Here is a 22,403-nt window from a genome sequence, read left to right on the forward strand (position 1 = left end):
CTGGATATAACACTGCAGATATTACACACAGGGTATATTATATATATATATATACAGGGGGCACTGGATATAATACTGCAGATATTACACACAGGGTATATTATATATATACAGGGGGCACTGGATATAATACTGCAGATATTACACACAGGGTATATTATATATATACAGGGGGCACTGGATATAATACTGCAGATATTACACACAGGGTATATTATATATATACAGGGGGCACTGGATATAATACTGCAGATATTACACACAGGGTATATTATATATATACAGGGGGCACTGGATATAACACTGCAGATATTACACACAGGGTATATTATATATATATACAGGGGGCACTGGATATAATACTGCAGATATTACACACAGGGTATATTATATATATATACAGGGGGCACTGGATATAATACTGCAGATATTACACACAGGGTATATTATATATATACAGGGGGCACTGGATATAATACTGCAGATATTACACACAGGGTATATTATATATATATATATATATATACAGGGGGCACTGGATATAATACTGCAGATATTACACACAGGGTATATTATATATATACAGGGGGCACTGGATATAATACTGCAGATATTACACACAGGGTATATTATATATATACAGGGGGCACTGGATATAATACTGCAGATATTACACACAGGGTATATTATATATATATATATACAGGGGGCACTGGATATAATACTGCAGATATTACACACAGGGTATATTATATATATACAGGGGGCACTGGATATAATACTGCAGATATTACACACAGGGTATATTATATATATACAGGGGGCACTGGATATAATACTGCAGATATTACACACAGGGTATATTATATATATACAGGGGGCACTGGATATAACACTGCAGATATTACACACAGGGTATATTATATATATATATACAGGGGGCACTGGATATAATACTGCAGATATTACACACAGGGTATATTATATATATACAGGAGGCACTGGATATAATACTGCAGATATTACACACAGGTATATTATATATATATATATACAGGGGGCACTGGATATAACACTGCAGATATTACACACAGGGTATATTATATATATATACAGGGGGCACTGGATATAATACTGCAGATATTACACACAGGGTATATTATATATATACAGGAGGCACTGGATATAACACTGCAGATATTACACACAGGGTATATTATATATATACAGGGGGGCACTGGATATAATACTGCAGATAATACACACAGGGTATATTATATATATACAGGGGGCACTGGATATAATACTGCAGATATTACACACAGGGTATATTATATATATACAGGGGGGCACTGGATATAATACTGCAGATATTACACACAGGGTATATTATATATATACAGGGGGCACTGGATATAACACTGCAGATATTACACACAGGGTATATTATATATATACAGGGGGGCACTGGATATAACACTGCAGATATTACACACCGCGTATATTATATATATACAGGGGGCACTGGATATAATACTGCAGATATTACACACAGGGTATATTATATATATACAGGGGGCACTGGATATAATACTGCAGATATTACACACAGGGTATGTTATATATATACAGGGGGCACTGGATATAACACTGCAGATATTACACACAGGGTATATTATATATATATACAGGGGGCACTGGATATAACACTGCAGATATTACACACAGGGTATATTCTATATATACAGGGGGCACTGGATATAACACTGCAGATATTACACACAGGGTATATTCTATATATACAGGGAGCACTGGATATAATACTGCAGATATTACACACAGGGTATATTATATATATACAGGGGGCACTGGATATAATACTGCAGATATTACACACAGGGTATATTATATATATACAGGGGGCACTGGATATAATACTGCAGATATTACACACAGGGTATGTTATATATATACAGGGGGCACTGGATATAATACTGCAGATATTACACACAGGGTATATTATATATATACAGGGGGCACTGGATATAATACTGCAGATATTACACACAGGGTATATTATATATACAGGGGGGCACTGGATATAATACTGCAGATATTACACACAGGGTATATTATATATATACAGGGGGCACTGGATATAATACTGCAGATATTACACACAGGGTATGTTATATATATACAGGGGGCACTGGATATAATACTGCAGATATTACACACAGGGTATATTATATATATACAGGGGGCACTGGATATAATACTGCAGATATTACACACAGGGTATATTATATATACAGGGGGGCACTGGATATAATACTGCAGATATTACACACAGGGTATATTATATATATACAGGGGGCACTGGATATAATACTGCAGATATTACACACAGGGTATATTATATATACAGGGGGGCACTGGATATAATACTGCAGATATTACACACAGGGTATATTATATATATACAGGGGGCACTGGATATAATACTGCAGATATTACACACAGGGTATATTATATATATATACAGGGGGCACTGGATATAATACTGCAGATATTACACACAGGGTATATTATATATATATATATATACAGGGGGCACTGGATATAATACTGCAGATATTACACACAGGGTATATTATATATATACAGGGGGCACTGGATATAATACTGCAGATATTACACACAGGGTATATTATATATATATACAGGGGGGCACTGGATATAATACTGCAGATATTACACACAGGATATATTATATATATACAGGGGGCACTGGATATAATACTGCAGATATTACACACAGGGTATATTATATATATATACAGGGGGCACTGGATATAATACTGCAGATATTACACACAGGATATATTATATATATACAGGGGGCACTGGATATAATACTGCAGATATTACACACAGGGTATATTATATATATACAGGGGGCACTGGATATAATACTGCAGATATTACACACCGCGTATATTATATATATACAGGGGGCACTGGATATAATACTGCAGATATTACACACAGGGTATATTATATATATACAGGGGGCACTGGATATAATACTGCAGATATTACACACAGGGTATATTATATATATACAGGGGGCACTGGATATAATACTGCAGATATTACACACAGGGTATATTATATATATACAGGGGGCACTGGATATAATACTGCAGATATTACACACAGGGTATATTATATATATACAGGGGGCACTGGATATAATACTGCAGATATTACACACAGGGTATATTATATATATACAGGGGGCACTGGATATAACACTGCAGATATTACACACAGGGTATATTATATATATATATACAGGGGGCACTGGATATAATACTGCAGATATTACACACAGGGTATATTATATATATATACAGGGGGCACTGGATATAATACTGCAGATATTACACACAGGGTATATTATATATATACAGGGGGCACTGGATATAATACTGCAGATATTACACACAGGGTATATTATATATATATATACAGGGGGCACTGGATATAATACTGCAGATATTACACACAGGGTATATTATATATATACAGGGGGCACTGGATATAATACTGCAGATATTACACACAGGGTATATTATATATATACAGGGGGCACTGGATATAATACTGCAGATATTACACACAGGGTATATTATATATATACAGGGGGCACTGGATATAATACTGCAGATATTACACACAGGGTATATTATATATATACAGGGGGCACTGGATATAATACTGCAGATATTACACACAGGGTATATTATATATATACAGGGGGCACTGGATATAATACTGCAGATATTACACACAGGGTATATTATATATATACAGGGGGCACTGGATATAATACTGCAGATATTACACACAGGGTATATTATATATATACAGGGGGCACTGGATATAATACTGCAGATATTACACACAGGGTATATTATATATATACAGGGGGCACTGGATATAACACTGCAGATATTACACACAGGGTATATTATATATATATATACAGGGGGCACTGGATATAATACTGCAGATATTACACACAGGGTATGTTATATATATACAGGGGGCACTGGATATAACACTGCAGATATTACACACAGGGTATATTATATATATATACAGGGGGCACTGGATATAACACTGCAGATATTACACACAGGGTATATTCTATATATACAGGGGGCACTGGATATAACACTGCAGATATTACACACAGGGTATATTCTATATATACAGGGAGCACTGGATATAATACTGCAGATATTACACACAGGGTATATTATATATATACAGGGGGCACTGGATATAATACTGCAGATATTACACACAGGGTATATTATATATATACAGGGGGCACTGGATATAATACTGCAGATATTACACACAGGGTATGTTATATATATACAGGGGGCACTGGATATAATACTGCAGATATTACACACAGGGTATATTATATATATACAGGGGGCACTGGATATAATACTGCAGATATTACACACAGGGTATATTATATATACAGGGGGGCACTGGATATAATACTGCAGATATTACACACAGGGTATATTATATATATACAGGGGGCACTGGATATAATACTGCAGATATTACACACAGGGTATATTATATATATACAGGGGGGCACTGGATATAATACTGCAGATATTACACACAGGGTATATTATATATATACAGGGGGCACTGGATATAATACTGCAGATATTACACACAGGGTATATTATATATATATATACAGGGGGCACTGGATATAATACTGCAGATATTACACACAGGGTATATTATATATATACAGGGGGCACTGGATATAATACTGCAGATATTACACACAGGGTATATTATATATATACAGGGGGCACTGGATATAATACTGCAGATATTACACACAGGGTATATTATATATATACAGGGGGCACTGGATATAATACTGCAGATATTACACACAGGGTATATTATATATATACAGGGGGCACTGGATATAATACTGCAGATATTACACACAGGGTATATTATATATATACAGGGGGCACTGGATATAATACTGCAGATATTACACACAGGGTATATTATATATATACAGGGGGCACTGGATATAACACTGCAGATATTACACACAGGGTATATTATATATATATACAGGGGGCACTGGATATAATACTGCAGATATTACACACAGGGTATATTATATATATATACAGGGGGCACTGGATATAATACTGCAGATATTACACACAGGGTATATTATATATATACAGGGGGCACTGGATATAATACTGCAGATATTACACACAGGGTATATTATATATATATATATACAGGGGGCAGTGGATATAATACTGCAGATATTACACACAGGGTATATTATATATATACAGGGGGCAGTGGATATAATACTGCAGATATTACACACAGGGTATATTATATATATACAGGGGGCACTGGATATAATACTGCAGATATTACACACAGGGTATATTATATATATACAGGGGGCACTGGATATAATACTGCAGATATTACACACAGGGTATATTATATATATACAGGGGGCACTGGATATAACACTGCAGATATTACACACAGGGTATATTATATATATATATACAGGGGGGCACTGGATATAACACTGCAGATATTACACACGGGTATATTATATATATACAGGGGGCACTGGATATAATACTGCAGATATTACACACAGGGTATATTATATATATACAGGGGGGCACTGGATATAACACTGCAGATATTACACACGGGGTATATTATATATATACAGGGAGCACTGGATATAATACTGCAGATATTACACACAGGGTATATTATATATATACAGGGGGCACTGGATATAATACTGCAGATATTACACACAGGGTATATTATATATATACAGGGGGCACTGGATATAACACTGCAGATATTACACACAGGGTATATTATATATATACAGGGGGCACTGGATATAATACTGCAGATATTACACACAGGGTATATTATATATATACAGGGGGGCACTGGATATAACACTGCAGATATTACACACGGGTATATTATATATATACAGGGGGCACTGGATATAATACTGCAGATATTACACACAGGGTATATTATATATATACAGGGGGCACTGGATATAACACTGCAGATATTACACACAGGGTATATTATATATATACAGGGGGCACTGGATATAATACTGCAGATATTACACACAGGGTATATTATATATATACAGGGGGCACTGGATATAATACTGCAGATATTACACACAGGGTATATTATATATATATATATATATATATATATATACAGGGGGCACTGGATATAATACTGCAGATATTACACACAGGGTATATTATATATATACAGGGAGCACTGGATATAATACTGCAGATATTACACACAGGGTATATTATATATATACAGGGAGCACTGGATATAATACTGCAGATATTACACACAGGGTATATTATATATATATACACAGGGGGCACTGGATATAATACTGCAGATATTACACACAGGGTATATTATATATATACAGGGGGCACTGGATATAATACTGCAGATATTACACACAGGGTATATTATATATATACAGGGGGCACTGGATATAATACTGTAGATATTACACACAGGGTATATGATATATATATACAGGGGGGCACTGGATATAATACTGCAGATATTACACACAGGGTATATTATATATATACAGGGGGCACTGGATATAATACTGCAGATATTACACACAGGGTATATAATATATATATACAGGGGGGGCACTGGATATAATACTGCAGATATTACACACAGGGTATATTATATATATACAGGGGGCACTGGATATAATACTGCAGATATTACACACAGGGTATATTATATATATACAGGGGGCACTGGATATAATACTGCAGATATTACACACAGGATATATTATATATATATACAGGGGGCACTGGATATAATACTGCAGATATTACACACAGGGTATATTATATATACAGGGGGCACTGGATATAACACTGCAGATATTACACACAGGGTATATTATATATATACAGGGGGCACTGGATATAATACTGCAGATATTACACACAGGGTATATTATATATATATAGGAGGCACTGGATATAATACTGCAGATATTACACGCAGGGTATATTATATATATACAGGGGGCACTGGATATAATACTGCAGATATTACACACAGGGTATATTATATATATACAGGGGGGCACTGGATATAACACTGCAGATATTACACACAGGGTATATTATATATATATACAGGGGGGCACTGGATATAACACTGCAGATATTACACACAGGGTATATTATATATATACAGGGGGCACTGGATATAACACTGCAGATATTACACACAGGGTATATTATATATATACAGGGGGGCACTGGATATAATACTGCAGATATTACACACAGGGTATATTATATATATACAGGGGGCACTGGATATAACACTGCAGATATTACACACAGGGTATATTATATATATACAGGGGGCACTGGATATAATACTGCAGATATTACACACAGGGTATATTATATATATACAGGGGGCACTGGATATAATACTGCAGATATTACACACAGGGTATATTATATATATACAGGGGGCACTGGATATAACACTGCAGATATTACACACAGGGTATATTATATATATATACAGGGGGCACTGGATATAACACTGCAGATATTACACACAGGGTATATTATATATATACAGGGGGCACTGGATATAATACTGCAGATATTACACACACGGTATATTATATATATACAGGGAGCACTGGATATAACACTGCAGATATTACACACAGGGTATATTATATATATACAGGGGGCACTGGATATAATACTGCAGATATTACACACAGGGTATATTATATATATATATACAGGGGGCACTGGATATAATACTGCAGATATTACACGCAGGGTATATTCTATATATACAGGGGGCACTGGATATAATACTGCAGATATTACACACAGGGTATATTATATATATATATACAGGGGGCACTGGATATAACACTGCAGATATTACACACACGGTATATTATATATATACAGGGGGCACTGGATATAATACTGCAGATATTACACACAGGGTATATTATATATATATACAGGGGGCACTGGATATAATACTGCAGATATTACACACAGGATATATTATATATATATACAGGGGGCACTGGATATAATACTGCAGATATTACACACAGGGTATATTATATATATATACAGGGGGCACTGGATATAATACTGCAGATATTACACACAGGGTATATTATATATATATACAGGGGGCACTGGATATAATACTGCAGATATTACACACAGGGTATATTATATATACAGGGGGCACTGGATATAATACTGCAGATATTATATATATACAGGGGGCACTGGATATAATACTGCAGATATTACACACAGGGTATATTATATATATACAGGGAGCACTGGATATAATACTGCAGATATTACACACAGGGTATATTATATATATACAGGGAGCACTGGATATAATACTGCAGATATTACACACAGGGTATATTATATATATATATACAGGGGGCACTGGATATAATACTGCAGATATTACACACACGGTATATTATATATATACAGGGGGCACTGGATATAATACTGCAGATATTATATATATACAGGGGGCACTGGATATAATACTGCAGATATTACACACAGGGTATATTATATATATACAGGGAGCACTGGATATAATACTGCAGATATTACACACAGGGTATATTATATATATACAGGGAGCACTGGATATAATACTGCAGATATTACACACAGGGTATATTATATATATATATACAGGGGGCACTGGATATAATACTGCAGATATTACACACACGGTATATTATATATATACAGGGGGCACTGGATATAATACTGCAGATATTACACACAGGGTATATTATATATATACAGGGAGCACTGGATATAATACTGCAGATATTACACACAGGGTATATTATATATATATATACAGGGGGCACTGGATATAATACTGCAGATATTACACACAGGGTATATTATATATATACAGGGGGCACTGGATATAATACTGCAGATATTACACACAGGGTATATTATATATATACAGGGGGCACTGGATATAATACTGCAGATGTTACACACAGGGTATATTATATATATACAGGGAGCACTGGATATAATACTGCAGATATTACACACAGGGTATATTATATATATACAGGGGGGCACTGGATATAATACTGCAGATATTACACACAGGGTATATTATATATATATACAGGGGGCACTGGATATAATACTGCAGATATTACACACAGGGTATATTATATATATACAGGGGGCACTGGATATAATACTGCAGATATTACACACAGGGTATATTATATATATACAGGGGGCACTGGATATAATACTGCAGATATTACACACAGGGTATATTATATATATACAGGGGGCTCTGGATATAATACTGCAGATGTTACACACAGGGTATATTATATATATACAGGGAGCACTGGATATAATACTGCAGATATTACACACAGGGTATATTATATATATATACAGGGGGCACTGGATATAATACTGCAGATATTACACACAGGGTATATTATATATATACAGGGGGCACTGGATATAATACTGCAGATATTACACACAGGGTATATTATATATATACAGGGAGCACTGGATATAATACTGCAGATATTACACACAGGGTATATTATATATATACAGGGAGCACTGGATATAATACTGCAGATATTACACAAAGGGTATATTATATATATACAGGGGGCACTGGATATAATACTGCAGATATTACACACAGGGTATATTATATATATACAGGGGGCACTGGATATAATACTGCAGATATTACACACAGGGTATATTATATATATACAGGGGGCACTGGATATAATACTGCAGATATTACACACAGGGTATATTATATATATACAGGGGGCACTGGATATAATACTGCAGATATTACACACAGGATATATTATATATATACACAGGAGGCACTGGATATAATACTGCAGATATTACACACAGGGTATATTATATATATACACAGGAGGCACTGGATATAATACTGCAGATATTACACACAGGGTATATTCTATATATACAGGGGGCACTGGATATAACACTGCAGATATTACACACAGGGTATATTCTATATATACAGGGAGCACTGGATATAACACTGCAGATATTACACACAGGGTATATTATATATATATATACAGGGGGCACTGGATATAATACTGCAGATATTACACACAGGGTATATTATATATATATATACAGGGGGCACTGGATATAATACTGCAGATATTACACACAGGGTATATTATATATATATATACAGGGGGCACTGGATATAATACTGCAGATATTACACACAGGGTATATTATATATATACAGGGGGCACTGGATATAATACTGCAGATATTACACACAGGGTATATTATAAATATACAGGGAGCACTGGATATAATACTGCAGATATTACACACAGGGTATATTATATATATACAGGGGGCACTGGATATAACACTGCAGATATTACACACAGGATATATTATATATATACAGGGGGCACTGGATATAATACTGCAGATATTACACACAGGGTATATTATATATATACAGGGAGCACTGGATATAATACTGCAGATATTACACACAGGGTATATTATATATATACAGGGGGCACTGGATATAACACTGCAGATATTACACACACGGTATATTATATATATACAGGGAGCACTGGATATAATACTGCAGATATTACACACAGGGTATATTATATATATACAGGGGGCACTGGATATAATACTGCAGATATTACACACAGGGTATATTATATATATACAGGGGGCACTGGATATAATACTGCAGATATTACACACAGGGTATATTATATATATACAGGGGGCACTGGATATAATACTGCAGATATTACACACAGGGTATATTATAGATATACAGGGGGCACTGGATATAATACTGCAGATATTACACACAGGGTATATTATATATATACAGGGAGCACTGGATATAATACTGCAGATATTACACACAGGGTATATTATATATACAGGGGGGCACTGGATATAATACTGCAGATATTACACACAGGGTATATTATATATACAGGGGGGCACTGGATATAATACTGCAGATATTACACACAGGGTATATTATATATATACAGGGGGCACTGGATATAATACTGCAGATATTACACACAGGGTATATTATATATATACAGGGAGCACTGGATATAATACTGCAGATATTACACACAGGGTATATTATATATATACAGGGAGCACTGGATATAATACTGCAGATATTACACACAGGGTATATTATATATATACAGGGGGCACTGGATATAATACTGCAGATATTACACACAGGGTATATTATATATATACAGGGGGCACTGGATATAATACTGCAGATATTACACACAGGGTATATTATATATATACAGGGGGCACTGGATATAATACTGCAGATATTACACACAGGGTATATTATATATATACAGGGGGCACTGGATATAATACTGCAGATATTACACACAGGGTATATTATATATATACAGGGAGCACTGGATATAATACTGCAGATATTACACACAGGGTATATTATATATATACAGGGAGCACTGGATATAATACTGCAGATATTACACACAGGGTATATTATATATATACAGGGGGCACTGGATATAATACTGCAGATATTACACACAGGGTATATTATATATATACAGGGAGCACTGGATATAATACTGCAGATATTACACACAGGGTATATTATATATATACAGGGGGCACTGTATATAATACTGCAGATATTACACACAGGGTATATTATATATATACAGGGGGCACTGGATATAACACTGCAGATATTACACACAGGGTATATTATATATATACAGGGAGCACTGGATATAATACTGCAGATATTACACACAGGGTATATTATATATATACAGGGGGCACTGGATATAACACTGCAGATATTACACACAGGGTATATTATATATATACAGGGGGCACTGGATATAACACTGCAGATATTACACACAGGGTATATTATATATATACAGGGGGCACTGGATATAATACTGCAGATATTACACACAGGGTATATTATATATATATACAGGGGGCACTGGATATAATACTGCAGATATTACACACAGGGTATATTATATATATACAGGGGGCACTGGATATAATACTGCAGATATTACACACAGGGTATATTATATATATACAGGGAGCACTGGATATAATACTGCAGATATTACACACAGGGTATATTATATATATACAGGGAGCACTGGATATAATACTGCAGATATTACACACAGGGTATATTATATATATACAGGGGGCACTGGATATAATACTGCAGATATTACAGACAGGGTATATTATATATATACAGGGGGCACTGGATATAATACTGCAGATATTACACACAGGGTATATTATATATATACAGGGAGCACTGGATATAATACTGCAGATAATACACACAGGGTATATTATATATACAGGAGGCACTGGATATAATACTGCAGATATTACACACAGGGTATATTATATATATACAGGGGGCACTGGATATAATACTGCAGATAATACACACAGGGTATATTATATATATACAGGGGGCACTGGATATAATACTGCAGATATTACACACACGGTATATTATATATATACAGGGGGCACTGGATATAATACTGCAGATATTACACACAGGGTATATTATATATATATACAGGGGGCACTGGATATAATACTGCAGATATTACACACAGGGTATATTATATATATACAGGGGCACTGGATATAACACTGCAGATATTACACACAGGGTATATTATATATACAGGGGGCACTGGATATAACACTGCAGATATTACACACAGGGTATATTATATATATACAGGGGGCACTGGATATAATACTGCAGATGTTACACACAGGGTATATTATATATATACAGGGAGCACTGGATATAATACTGCAGATGTTACACACAGGATATATTATATATATATACAGGGGGCACTGGATATAATACTGCAGATATTACACACAGGGTATATTATATATATACAGGGGCACTGGATATAACACTGCAGATATTACACACAGGGTATATTATATATACAGGGGGCACTGGATATAACACTGCAGATATTACACACAGGGTATATTATATATATACAGGGGGCACTTGATATAATACTGCAGATATTACACACAGGGTATATTATATATATACAGGGGGCACTGGATATAATACTGCAGATATTACACACAGGGTATATTATATATATACAGGGAGCACTGGATATAATACTGCAGATGTTACACACAGGGTATATTATATATATACAGGGGGCACTGGATATAATACTGTAGATATTACACACAGGGTATATTATATATATACAGGGAGCACTGGATATAATACTGCAGATATTACACACAGGGTATATTATATATATACAGGGGGCACTGGATATAATACTGCAGATATTACACACAGGGTATATTATATATATACAGGGGGCACTGGATATAATACTGCAGATATTACACACAGGGTATATATATATATACAGGGAGCACTGGATATAATACTGCAGATATTACACACAGGGTATATTATATATATACAGGGGGGCACTGGATATAACACTGCAGATATTACACACAGGGTATATTATATATATACAGGGGGCACTGGATATAATACTGCAGATATTACACACAGGGTATATTATATATACACAGGGAGCACTGGATATAATACTGCAGATATTACACACAGGGTATATTCTATATACAGGGAACACTGGATATAACACTGCAGATATTACACACAGGGTATATTATATATATACAGGGGGCACTGGATATAATACTGCAGATATTACACACAGGGCATATTATATATATACAGGGGGCACTGGATATAATACTGCAGATATTACACACAGGGTATATTATATATACAGGGGGGCACTGGATATAATACTGCAGATATTACACACAGGGTATATTATATATATACAGGGGGCACTGGATATAATACTGCAGATATTACACACAGGGTATATTATATATATACAGGGGGCACTGGATATAACACTGCAGATATTACACACAGGGTATATTATATATATACAGGGGGCACTGGATATAATACTGCAGATATTACACACAGGGTATATTATATATATACAGGGGGCACTGGATATAATACTGCAGATATTACACACAGGGTATATTATATATATACAGGGGGCACTGGATATAATACTGCAGATATTACACACACGGTATATTATATATATATATACAGGGGGCACTGGATATAATACTGCAGATATTACACACAGGATATATTATATATATACAGGGGGCACTGGATATAATACTGCAGATATTACACACAGGGTATATTATATATATACAGGGGGCACTGGATATAATACTGCAGATATTACACACAGGGTATATTATATATATACAGGGGGGCACTGGATATAATACTGCAGATATTACACACACGGTATATTATATATATATACAGGGGGCACTGGATATAATACTGCAGATATTACACACAGGGTATATTATAGATATACAGGGGGCACTGGATATAACACTGCAGATATTACACACAGGGTATATTATATATATACAGGGGGCACTGGATATAATATTGCAGATATTACACACAGGGTATATTATATATATACAGGGGGCACTGGATATAATACTGCAGATATTACACACAGGGTATATTATATATATATACAGGGGGGGCACTGGATATAATACTGCAGATATTACACACAGGGTATATTATATATATACAGGGGGCACTGGATATAATACTGCAGATATTACACACAGGGTATATTATATATATATACAGGGGGCACTGGATATAATACTGCAGATATTACACACAGGGTATATTATATATATACAGGGGGCACTGGATATAACACTGCAGATATTACACACAGGGTATATTATATATATACAGGGGGCACTGGATATAATACTGCAGATATTACACACAGGGTATATTATATATATACAGGGGGCACTGGATATAATACTGCAGATATTACACACAGGGTATATTATATATATACAGGGGGCACTGGATATAATACTGCAGATATTACACACAGGGTATATTATATATATACAGGGGGCACTGGATATAATACTGCAGATATTACACACAGGGTATATTATATATATACAGGGAGCACTGGATATAATACTGCAGATATTACACACAGGGTATATTATATATATACAGGGGGCACTGGATATAATACTGCAGATATTACACACAGGGTATATTATATATATATACAGGGGGCACTGGATATAATACTGCAGATATTACACACAGGGTATATTATATATATATACAGGGGGCACTGGATATAACACTGCAGATATTACACACAGGGTATGTTATATATATACAGGGGGCACTGGATATAATACTGCAGATATTACACACAGGGTATGTTATATATATACAGGGGGCACTGGATATAATACTGCAGATATTACACACAGGGTATATTATATATATACAGGGGGCACTGGATATAATACTGCAGATATTACACACAGGGTATATTATATATATACAGGGGGCACTGGATATAATACTGCAGATATTACACACAGGGTATATTATATATATACAGGGGGCACTGGATATAATACTGCAGATATTACACACAGGGTATATTATATATATACAGGGGGCACTGGATATAATACTGCAGATATTACACACAGGGTATATTATATATATACAGGGGGCACTGGATATAATACTGCAGATATTACACACGGGTATATTATATATATACAGGGGGCACTGGATATAATACTGCAGATATTACACACACGGTATATTATATATATACAGGGAGCACTGGATATAACACTGCAGATATTACACACAGGGTATATTATATATATATACAGGGGGCACTGGATATAATACTGCAGATATTACACACAGGGTATATTATATATATACAGGGGGCACTGGATATAATACTGCAGATATTACACACAGGGTATATTATATATATATACAGGGAGCACTGGATATAATACTGCAGATATTACACACAGGGTATATTATATATATACAGGGGGCACTGGATATAATACTGCAGATATTACACACAGGGTATATTATATATATACAGGGGGCACTGGATATAACACTGCAGATATTACACACAGGGTATATTATATATATATACAGGGAGCACTGGATATAATACTGCAGATATTACACACAGGGTATATTATATATATACAGGGGGCACTGGATATAATACTGCAGATATTACACACAGGGTATATTATATATATACAGGGGGCACTGGATATAATACTGCAGATACTACACACAGGGTATATTATATATATACAGGGGGCACTGGATATAATACTGCAGATATTACACACAGGGTATATTATATATATACAGGGGGGCACTGGATATAATACTGCAGATATTACACACAGGGTATATTATATATATACAGGGGGCACTGGATATAATACTGCAGATATTACACACAGGGTATGTTATATATATACAGGGGGCACTGGATATAATACTGCAGATATTACACACAGGGTATATTATATATATACAGGAGGCACTGGATATAATACTGCAGATATTACACACAGGGTATATTATATATATACAGGGGGCACTGGATATAATACTGCAGATATTACACACAGGGTATATTATATATATACAGGGGGCACTGGATATAATACTGCAGATATTACACACAGGGTATATTATATATATACAGGGGGCACTGGATATAATACTGCAGATATTACACACAGGGTATATTATATATATATACAGGGGGCACTGGATATAATACTGCAGATATTACACACGGGGTATATTATATATATACAGGAGGCACTGGATATAATACTGCAGATATTACACACGGGTATATTATATATATACAGGGGGCACTGGATATAATACTGCAGATATTACACACAGGGTATATTATATATATACAGGGGGCACTGGATATAATACTGCAGATATTACACACAGGGTATATTATATATATATACAGGGGGCACTGGATATAATACTGCAGATATTACACACAGGGTATATTATATATATACAGGGGGCACTGGATATAATACTGCAGATATTACACACAGGGTATATTATATATATATACAGGGGGCACTGGATATAATACTGCAGATATTACACACAGGGTATATTATATATATACAGGGGGCACTGGATATAATACTGCAGATATTACACACAGGGTATATTATATATATACAGGGGGCACTGGATATAATACTGCAGATATTACACACAGGGTATATTATATATATATACAGGGGGCACTGGATATAATACTGCAGATATTACACACAGGGTATATTATATATATACAGGGGGCACTGGATATAATACTGCAGATATTACACACAGGGTATATTATATATATACAGGGGGGCACTGGATATAATACTGCAGATATTACACACAGGGTATATTATATATATACAGGGGGCACTGGATATAATACTGCAGATATTACACACAGGGTATATTATATATATATACAGGGGGGCACTGGATATAATACTGCAGATATTACACACGGGGTATATTATATATATACAGGAGGCACTGGATATAATACTGCAGATATTACACACAGGGTATATTATATATATACAGGGGGCACTGGATATAATACTGCAGATATTACACACAGGGTATATTATATATATATACAGGGGGCACTGGATATAATAATGCAGATATTACACACAGGGTATATTATATATATATACAGGGGGCACTGGATATAATACTGCAGATATTACACACAGGGTATATTATATATATACAGGGGGCACTGGATATAATACTGCAGATATTACACACAGGGTATATTATATATATACAGGGGGCACTGGATATAATAATGCAGATATTACACACAGGGTATATTATATATATACAGGGGGCACTGGATATAATACTGCAGATATTACACACAGGGTATATTATATATATACAGGGGGGCACTGGATATAATACTGCAGATATTACACACAGGGTATATTATATATATACAGGGGGCACTGGATATAATACTGCAGATATTACACACAGGGTATATTATATATATATACAGGGGGCACTGGATATAATACTCCAGATATTACACACAGGGTATATTATATATATACAGGGGGCACTGGATATAATACTGCAGATATTACACACAGGGTATATTATATATATACAGGAGATCATTGTCCGCCCTCTTGTGGACGGATGCAGTAGTACCAGTCCTCACAGCACAGACACTGACCTCTGCCGGTGGAGGCCGGTACTGTCTCGTCGTTCCTCCTGGCTGCGGATCCTCCGGGAAGTCTCCGGTGTCCGGGCTCCGGTATTATTTAGGTGGAGGCTAAATACAACTGAAGGGAAGGACTTTCTGACGTTGCTGGGTCATGTGATCGCTTCATGTCACGTGACTCCTGTACATTTCTTTATCAAAGCAGAGCGTAAGCGGCTGTGTGTGGTCACGTGTTCATAGATGACACGACACTCAGCCGAAAAGTGAGAGAACACTGAGGTGTATGGGGCAGTGTGGGGGAGACAGTGAGGTGTATGGGGCAGTGTGAGGGAGACACTGATGTGTGTGGGGCAGTGTGGGGGAGACACTGAGGTGTATGGGGCAGTGTGGGGGAGACACTGATGTGTGTGGGGCAGTGTGGGGGAGACACTGAGGTGTATGGGGCAGTGTGGGGGAGACACTGATGTGTGTGGGGCAGTGTGGGGGAGACACTGAGGTGTATGGGGTAGTGTGGGGGAGACAGTGAGGTGTATGGGGCAGTGTGGGGGAGACAGTGAGGTGTATGGGGCAGTGTGGGGGAAGATACTGAGGTGTATGGGGCAGTGTGGGGGAGACACTGAGGTGTATGGGGCAGTGTGGGGGAGACACTGAGGTGTATGGGGCAGTGTGGGGGAGACACTGAGGTGTATGGGGCAGTGTGGGGGAGACACTGAGGTGTATGGGGCAGTGTGGGGGAGACACTGAGGTGTATGGGGCAGTGTGGGGGGAGACAGTGAGGTGTATGGGGCAGTGTGGGGGAGACACTGAGGTGTATGGGGCAGTGTGGGGGAGACACTGAGGTGTATGGGGCAGTGTGGGGGGAGACAGTGAGGTGTATGGGGCAGTGTGGGGGAGACACTGAGGTGTATGGGGCAGTGTGAGGGAGACACTGAGGTGTATGGGGCAGTGTGGGGGAGACACTGAGGTGAATGGGGCAGTGTGGGGGAGACACTGAGGTGTATGGGGCAGTGTGGGGGAGACACTGAGGTGTATGGGGCAGTGTGAGGGAGACACTGAGGTGTATGGGGCAGTGTGGGGGAGACACTGAGGTGTATGGGGCAGTGTGGGGGAGACACTGAGGTGTATGGGGCAGTGTGGGGGAGACACTGAGGTGTATGGGGCAGTGTGGGGGAGACACTGAGGTGTATGGGCAGTGTGGGGGAGACACTGAGGTGTATGGGGCAGTGTGGGGGAGACACTGAGGTGTATGGGGCAGTGTGGGGGAGACACTGAGGTGTATGGGGCAGTGTGGGGGAGACACTGAGGTGTATGGGGCAGTGTGGGGGGAGACACTGAGGTGTATGGGGCAGTGTGGGGGAGACACTGAGGTGTATGGGGCAGTGTGGGGCAGACACTGAGGTGTGTGGGGCAGTGTGGGGGAGACACTGAGGTGTGTGGGGGAGACACTGAGGTGTATGGGGCAGTGTGATGGGGGAGACACTGAGGTGTATGGGGCAGTGTGGGGGAGACACTGAGGTGTATGGGGCAGTGTGGGGGAGACACTGAGGTGTATGGGGCAGTGTGGGGGAGACACTGAGGTGTATGGGGCAGTGTGGGGGAGACACTGAGGTGTATGGGGCAGTGTGGGGGAGACAGTGAGGTGTATGGGGCAGTGTGGGGGAGACAGTGAGGTGTATGGGGCAGTGTGGGGGAAGATACTGAGGTGTATGGGGCAGTGTGGGGGAGACACTGAGGTGTATGGGGCAGTGTGGGGGAGACACTGATGTGTATGGGGCAGTGTGGGGGAGACACTGAGGTGTGTGGGGCAGTGTGGGGGAGACACTGAGGTGTGTGGGGCAGTGTGGGGGAGACACTGAGGTGTATGGGGCAGTGTGGGGGGAGATACTGAGGTGTATGAGGCAGTGTGGGGGAGACACTGAGGTGTGTGAGGCAGTGTGGGGGAGACAGTGATGTGTATGGGGCAGTGTGGGGGAGACACTGAGGTGTATGGGGCAGTGTGGGGGAGACACTGAGGTGTATGGGGCAGTGTGGGGGAGACACTGAGGTGTATGGGGCAGTGTGGGGGAGACACTGAGGTGTATGGGGCAGTGTGGGGGGAGACACTGAGGTGTATGGGGCAGTGTGGGGGAGACACTGAGGTGTATGGGGCAGTGTGGGGGAGACACTGAGGTGTATGGGGCAGTGTGGGGGAGACACTGAGGTGTATGGGGCAGTGTGGGGGAGACACTGAGGTGTATGGGGCAGTGTGGGGGAGACACTGATGTGTGTGGGGCAGACACTGATGTGTGTGGGGCAGACACTGATGTGTGTGGGGCAGACACTGATGTGTGTGGGGCAGACACTGATGTGTGTGGGGCAGACACTGATGTGTGTGGGGCAGACACTGATGTGTGTGGGGCAGACACTGATGTGTGTGGGGCAGACACTGATGTGTGTGGGGCAGACACTGATGTGTATGGGGCAGTGTGGGGGCAGACACTGATGTGTATGGGGCAGTGTGGGGGAGACACTGAGGTGTATGGGGCAGTGTGGGGGAGACACTGAGGTGTATGGGGCAGTGTGGGGGAGACACTGAGGTGTATGGGGCAGTGTGGGGGAGACACTGAGGTGTATGGGGCAGTGTGGGGGAGACACTGAGGTGTATGGGGCAGTGTGGGGGAGACACTGAGGTGTATGGGGCAGTGTGGGGGAGACACTGAGGTGTATGGGGCAGTGTGGGGGAGACACTGAGGTGTATGGGGCAGTGTGGGGGAGACACTGAGGTGTATGGGCAGTGTGGGGGAGACACTGAGGTGTATGGGGCAGTGTGGGGGAGACACTGAGGTGTATGGGGCAGTGTGGGGGAGACCTGATGTGTGTGGGGCAGACACTGATGTGTGTGGGGCAGACACTGATGTGTGTGGGGCAGACACTGATGTGTGTGGGGCAGACACTGATGTGTGTGGGGCAGACACTGATGTGTATGGGGCAGTTGTGGGGCAGACACTGATGTGTATGGGGCAGTGTGGGGGAGACACTGAGGTGTGCAGTGTGGGGGAGACACTGAGGTGTATGGGGCAGTGTGGGGGGAGACACTGAGGTGTATGGGGCAGTGTGGGGGGAGACACTGAGGTGTATGGGGCAGTGTGGGGGAGACACTGAGGTGTATGGGGCAGTGTGGGGGAGACACTGAGGTGTATGGGGCAGTGTGGGGGAGACACTGAGGTGTATGGGGCAGTGTGGGGGAGACACTGAGGTGTATGGGGCAGTGTGGGCAGACACTGATGTGTGTGGGGCAGACACTGATGTGTGTGGGGCAGAACACTGATGTGTGTGGGGCAGACACTGATGTGTATGGGGCAGTGTGGGGCAGACACTGATGTGTATGGGGCAGTGGGGGCAGACACTGATGTGTATGGGGCAGTGTGGGGAGACACTGATGTGTATGGGCAGTGTGGGGGAGACACTGAGGTGTATGGGGGAGACACTGATGTGTATGGGGGAGACACTGATGTGTATGGGGAGACACTGATGTGTATGGGGGAGACACTGATGTGTATGGGGCAGACACTGATGTGTATGGGGCAGACACTGATGTGTATGGGGCAGACACTGATGTGTATGGGGCAGACACTGATGTGTATGGGGCAGACACTGATGTGTGTGGGGCAGACACTGATGTGTGTGGGGGCAGACACTGATGTGTGTGGGGGAGACACTGATGTGTGTGGGGGAGACACTGATGTGTGTGGGGCAGACACTGATGTGTGTGGGGCAGACACTGATG

The 22,403-nt window shown here is 39.1% G+C and overlaps 1 protein-coding gene across 3 annotated transcripts in view; it reads right to left on the reverse strand.

Moving 5' to 3' along the window:
* Window positions 1-18,758, reverse strand: part of LOC142295850 (cullin-9-like) — a 143,057-nt gene extending 124,299 nt beyond the window's left edge. For 2 of the 3 annotated variants that reach the window (XM_075338934.1, XM_075338933.1), the window contains exon 1: window positions 18,650-18,757. The gene's annotated coding sequence lies outside the window, so the exon portion shown is untranslated. Of the gene's footprint in view, window positions 1-18,649 lie in introns of all 3 variants that reach the window. The other variant, XM_075338932.1, reaches the window with a different exon arrangement.
* Window positions 18,759-22,403: the final 3,645 nt, after the last annotated feature.

This window comes from Anomaloglossus baeobatrachus, chromosome 3 (genome assembly GCF_048569485.1).
Source record: "Anomaloglossus baeobatrachus isolate aAnoBae1 chromosome 3, aAnoBae1.hap1, whole genome shotgun sequence".
NCBI lineage: Eukaryota > Metazoa > Chordata > Amphibia > Anura > Aromobatidae > Anomaloglossus > Anomaloglossus baeobatrachus.